Below are 7,271 nucleotides of genomic sequence, written 5' to 3' on the forward strand. Positions count from 1 at the left end.
TGGAAAACAGACAACAAAAATAGACGTATTATTACGAGCATTAATAATTAACTTTCAAAGTATTTGGAAAACAGACAACAAAAATAGACGTATTATTACGAGCATTAATAATTAACTTTCAAAGTATTTGGAAAACAGACAACAAAAATAGACGTATTTTGTTTGTTTGTTGTTGCTTTAGGTCTCTTCCAACACAATTGAGGTTATATGAGAGACCGCTGTAACAAAAAAAACAAGCAATCTAACAAAAATAGTACAAATGAAAATCAAAATCATAACCTAAAGATATCATAAGCTAAATTATAAATAACCAAGAACAAACAGGCAGAAGATTTACAGAAAAAAAAAATATCCCCTGTCAAAAATACAATCACAAACCAAAGAAGCAGGATAGGCTAGTAAAGAGAAGAAGAAACGACATCACTATCAGATCGTACACCCATGCGAACATCATAGGTATAGATTCAAGGGTGATGCTCCCATCCAACCACCCGCAAAATAGACGTATTATTACGAGCATTAATAATTAACTTTCAAAGTATTTGGAAAAAGAAAGAAGTGTTGAACCTAATAGAAATGACAAATTCTGACATTAGTATAGGAACTGAAACCTGGTCTACGAAATGAGATGATGTACATCAGCTGTTGAGTGAATGAAAATCCAAAATCATTATCATGCTGTGGTTTTGTTTTTTGTTTGTTTTTAAGGGTTTTACAGCGCTTGCAACACATTTAGGTTATATCAGCGCCAGTAAAAAGGAAGAAAATGGGATAGTAAAAAGTTCTAGAATTAGAATTAAAGCACCCAAGAAAAAGTAAGACATAGGGGAACTGGGAACAAATAGGGATCAGATGTAGATTCCAAGAGCATACCACAAAATCCAACAAAGACGAACACACTCAAATGCTTACATTATACATTCAAAATAAAAATAATAATATATAACAGAGAGATGATTTACAAGGAAAAAAACATCATCTCCCAAAACAATAACTATGCATTTGACTGTTTCCCTCCCAGCTAGGAATCCGGCCAGAGCCAGGAAAAAACCAAGTAATCTCATTCCGAGACAAAGACAGAAAGCATGTTGGAAAACAGATATAAGGGGATAGAAGACACAGTATGTACCTCCCTGCCCGCTATGGGAGGTCAGGATCCCCACCCAGGATGCTGTGGTTTAGGAAGATTGCTACAGTGGAAACCTGATATAACAGGGATGGTGGGACCAGAGCAAAAGTCCTGTTATCGCCGATCCCTGTTACATCAGAAATACAAGGGAAACTGACTTTTTCAAGTGATCTAATACATCGATTACCTCCCTTGCCAAAAGCTGCATGCGACAGGGATTGCGCGCAATGTAAATTATATTACATGTATAGATCTAGGTATAATTTTTTTTTCTTCTTTTTTTTTACCTTTTTTTTATTTATTTCAAACTTTATTATTCATCACTGAAATAAAAGACAAGTGGGAACCAGTTGGCTTCAGGCATGTGCCCCCCCCCCACCCAAAGGTACTATCCCTCCTTAGTCAGACAAAAATTGTTAAAAATGAACATATTATATTATTATTAATTAATATAAACCCGATCAATGGAGCCAAGCCTAAAATGTACAAGTAAAAGTGTAGTTTAATATAATATCTAATTTAGTTTATCATCATAAATCTGGCCTTTTTTTTCTATTTTCCGTCCACAAATCAAGGTTAATATCGAGCTCAATCAAAGTAATTAAAATAGAGATTTAATCGCACAGCGTCCCTGGTTGCATAAAAAATAAAATGGCGGCGCTCGACCTCTCACTAGCCACTTTTGATGACGTATTCCCCCTGTTGTCATATCTAGTCCTGTGTTATCTATGTTCCTCACCGTGTGACAAGGGCTAAAATCTAGCAGTTTTCCTTCTTGATTGTTCCCGTATGAAAAGGCATTGTCTCTGTTATAGCCGATTTGGTTCAAGTGAGGCCATGCTATAACCGATAATTTTTAATAGAGACAAAGAGAGGTAAAAAACAGGGATTTGAAAAATCCCTGTTATAACCGATCCATGTTATAACCGGGCCTGTTATAAATGGTTTCCACTGTATTTATTGATACTTGACTTGACTTACTTGACTTAGATGCCTTTCGCGTCTCGACCGAAAGATCGGGTCGCCTTGGCTGTTTCCAGTATTTCCTGTGTGAGGTGTCTCCAATATTGCCGGTCCTCTGCTAGGGTTCTCAGATTTTCAAGGTCCCCTGCCGTTATGAGACTAATGCTTTGTCCAAGTGTTGTGAGGTTTTTGTTTAGGATCACAGGGAGTGTTGTGATCGGTCTTCCTCTGAAAAGGTTCCCGTGTTTTTGGAAGTATCCCGACATGGCTTGGTTTGCTGGTATGTTTTTGTCCCTGCGTAGTATGTGACCGAAAAGTTGCCATCGTTGTTGTAAAATGTCAAGGGAGATTGGTCTTTCTTTTGTGATCTTATAGAGTGATTCATTTGAGATCTTTTTGGGGTATTTGATGTCCAGTACCCTTCTTAGCTGTGTGCGATGGAAGGCATCCAGATGTTCTTCTTCGGATTTTGTCAACGCCCAAGTGCCGCAGTTATACAGAAGTACCGGTTTTACAAGAGCATGGTACAGTTTCAGTTTGGTTTTTCTCTTTATTTTGTCACCTCTAATCCATACATTGGTGAGTTTACTGAGTGCGGCGTTTGATAGCTGTTTTCTTCTTTGTGGACAACTTGCGGACAACATGGCTGACACCTGTTGACATTGAGCTTCGGCTCAGTGGATAGTCTTATGTTTCTATTTATTCACTGTGTGGAATCTTTAATTTTTACCTTATTGATACTCTTGTCATTAATATTACATGCCATGAGCTCTTTAGAGGGAAGGTACAATAGACACATTCTTATTGTTATTATTATTATCATTATATCTATTATAATTTTTATTAAATTATCATCTTCAATATAATTATTATTATTATTTCTATTAGAATCATTATCATTACTATTCTTCTTCTTATGATTATTACTATTTTTGACCCAAATGTGTGTCTTGTTCCCAAAACTGTGGTATTTTGACCATCACCTGACCAGTGATGTGGAATGACTCGTAAAATACAAACTTTGAACAAGTCCGATGATATAACGAATGGTTTAAAAAAGAAAGAGGGTTGAACGATTGGTCCATTTGTAGAGCATATTCACTTGACCTTTGACCTTTTACAATCAAGACTCAATTTAACACTAACCTAACACCAAAATCCAAATTTTATTTATAAATTATATCGACTCGGAATAAAATTTCGATTCTTATTTAAATGAATTATCATTTTAAAATGCTTTATAATCGGTGAGGTATCATTTAAACCTCACATTAAAAATGACAAATTTACAATTACATAAAATATAAGTAGATGTTTGTTGCTTTAGGTCTCTTCAAACACAATTGAGGTTATATGAGAGACCGCTGAAACAAAAAAAAACAAGCAATCTAACAAAAATAGTACAAATGTAAATCAAAATCATAACCTAAAGATATAAGCTAAATTATAAATAACCAAGAACAAACAGGCAGAAGATTTACAGAAAAAAAAATATCCCCTGTCAAAAATACAATCACAAACCAAAGAAGCAGGATAGGCTAGTAAAGAGAAGAAGAAACGACATCACTATCGGATCGCACACCCATGCGAACATCATAGGTATATGATTCAAGGGTGATGCTCCCATCCAACCACCCGCGTATAAGTAGATTTGAGACCTTAACAAAATAAACAGGCATGATACAACGTCGTTGTAATGGACGAAATTTTGCGTTGGGTTGAGAGTATTTCCATCCCATTAACCAGGCCATTACAACTTTGGTCATCAGACTTACTGATAAGTACACATCAGGGTAATATTAAATATGATGTAAATATACAATTGAAAATTAAAGGTAAAAATGTTACACAGCATCGAATGCTTATTTGGTCAACAATATCACAACAAAAAATATAAAGTAACAATAAATAGTAATAAAGTAATAAAATAGCCAGCAGCTGATGTGAAATTGTGTGTCTGAAATCAGCATTGGAATATCCGAGGCTAGAGTACGGTACCATCCATGCCCCGAAACATTTCATTCATACTCCAACCACCATTCAGTACAGACGATACAAGTTATTTAGCATTTTATTTTATTTGTTTTCCACGTTAATTTGTTTATTGTGCTGATGAAGGGTTTGTACCCAAAACGTCCATTGTCTGTATTGTTCCCATACAAAGCCTCTCCATTTTCACTCTTTCATTCATATCTGAGGCCGTAACAAAGGTCATTCGTGTAACATTCAACACACACACACACACACACACACACACACACACACACACACAGAAACGCAAACACATACACACACGCGCGCGCAGTACAAAAGTTTTTAAAAACACATTAAGTAATTCACAGTATTAACTTCATCCTTACTTTTCCTTTTTGATTATTATTCTTTACACAACAAAGAAAATAAAAACACAACAAATAAAAATGTTAATCTTTCGATATTAATAAAAACTGACTTAATATCTCTCAGTCTAATGTGGTGTAAAAATAACAATAATAATAATAACAATAATAATAAATAATAATAAAATAATAATAATAATATAATAATAATAATAATAATATAATAATATAATAATAATAATAATAATAATAATAATATATAATAATAATAATAATAATAATAATAATAATAATAATAATAAATAATAATAATAATAATAATAAATAATAATAATAATAATAATAATAATAATAATAATAATAATAATAATATAACAATAATAATAAATAATAATAAATATGATGATGATGAATATAATAATAATAATAATAATAATAATAACCCTTTGTTGCATAGTGTCCAATATTTTGGACACATTAAAAAGTGTCCCTCATCTTCAGACCGACCTCACAAGTATTAGAAGTTTTGTTTCGCGGCAATTGGAAGCCCCAAATGCTAGTTTTTTAAACACCAAGAACCGCAACTCTGCCTACTTTCCACTCAATGCCATGCTGCAAAATGGCAACACCAGCACCTAAGAGGTAAGCCAACTTTTCGCTTATTTTTGACTGCTTTGTAGCTTTTAGTCCCAATAAAAGTTATTGTTGATATGGGTTTATGGGTCCTGCTCACTTCTGAAGGGTTTATAGGTTCAAAACGTTGATCATTATTTTATAATTGGTGATTTTAAGGCTTGTCCAAAATATTGGACAGTATGCATTGGAGGAGGAAGTGACTTTTATCGAGCGTCCAAAATATTGGACACCGTGTGCGGGGGGCGCGTTACTATAAATAGAACCGTCCAATATTTTGGACAGTATGCATGCAAATAACTAGATCAGTGACAACATTGCAATTAATTCAGTTGATTCTTTACTGTAACTTTATTTAGATATAGTCGGTAGTAAAGCAGCATTTGTGGCCGAGTTGTTAGCACGACTCGCTGCTTGTGCTGGTCAAGATTCAGTGAGCATGCTAAGTGATAAAATGGGTGGCAATGTGACCAATCGTGTTGTTTTTTATCTGTCATATAGGCTGAAAAGATCAATGAATGCAGCTGAAGCAAGGCTACTGGTGCTTGATGACATCCAAGACAACATTCCAGACTGTAGTGATGACGAGCGTCTTGATGAGGAAGGAGATGAAGAGTATGCAAATGGAGATGCTAGTGGTTCCGATGACGAGTGCGACGGCGACACAGCTGATTCGGAGGAGGCTGATCTTTCTAGCAGTATTGACCCGTAACTTATTGTGATTGTAGAATTCCTCCACCAATGTGTAAAATAGCAAATCAATATCTTGAATAATTTTTGTGGTCGGATGTTTTAGGGCGGCATATCACCTCGCATGCAAAAGGTCGAGGGTTCGGTTCTCTGTCCTGCTCACATGAGACCGGAATTTTGGACATGTGTCAACGTTTCGGCTCCTGTCACCCACTGCGCTGTGTGGGCCTTTGAAGATGTACGCAATTCTTACGGTTTTTTCGTCTGTTTGTTTGTACTTTACTTAGATTTAGTATTTATTTCTACTTTTTATAACGTAAATGGTACATCTATTTCCTTGCAGAACTCCAAGAACATGGCACTGGGTGAAAAGAGACCTACCGCTTCATACTAGAGTGGAAAATGAGTTGCGAGCCAAGGGGCCAGCCTTGAACTGCCGGACGCCACTTGACATGTTTATCGCTCATCTTGATAATGAGTTATTGGACCTCATGCTCCTTGAAACCAACAGACACCGGCTGGCGCAACAAAGACACCACGTCCAATCGGTAAAGAAGGAAGAACTGAGGACCTTCATTGGTATATGCCTGTACATGACGATTGTGAATTTGCCATTTCGGAGACGGTATTGGTCTGAAGCAAAGAAGCAGCACACTGTCTCCGATGCCATGACCTGTAATAGGTTTGATGAAATTTTGTCTGTCATCCACTTGAATGACAATGAACTAATGAGGCCAAGGGGGGAGGTGGGCTATGATAGGCTGCACCGGGTACGACCTCTATTAGAAAAGTTGAATATTCAGCTCGAGGCATGTGCCGAACAAGAGCTACATGTTTCAGTTGATGAGCAGATGGTCCCTTTCAAGGGTAGACATAGCCTCAAGGTTTATATGATGAAGAAACCCAAAAAATGGGGATATAAGGTCTGGGTTTTGGCAGGGACATCAGGCTATGTCCACAAGTTCATGTTTGCTGGGGACCCTTTAGCTGCTAGTTTTAGTCAACCTGGGACGGTGGGGGAGGGACTCAATGTGGGGAAATCAGGGGAGATTGTTCTAGCTCTTACTGGGGAACAGCTGCAGGGGAGCTATGTCTACTTTGACAACTACTTTGCTTCACCTGACCTCCTCCTTGAACTAAAGAGAAGAGGGTTGCATGCTACATGCACACTGAGGGCAAACAGGACAAAGAAATGTCCCCTATTGTGTCAAAAGGACATAAAGAAAAGAGGTAAGGGGAGCTACGACTACAGGTCAGATGATGATCAGAGCCTGGTCATTTGTGAGTGGTTTGATAACAAACTTGTCCTTGTTGGCTCAAACGTCCATGGAGTCGAACCCACCACACTTGTCACAAGGTATGACAGGACAAACAAGCGCCATATCACAGTGACCTGTCCTGCCCTTATAAAGGAATACAATCAAAATATGGGTGGGGTGGACAAATGCGATATGTTGCTTGCCTTGTACAGGAACACGATGAAGGGAAAGAAATGGTACAAGAGGATTTTGTTCCAT

Source organism: Berghia stephanieae, chromosome 7, assembly GCF_034508935.2.
Source record: "Berghia stephanieae isolate SIO BIC M18660-M18661 chromosome 7, UCSD_Bste_1.3, whole genome shotgun sequence".
Taxonomy (NCBI): Eukaryota; Metazoa; Mollusca; class Gastropoda; order Nudibranchia; family Aeolidiidae; genus Berghia; species Berghia stephanieae.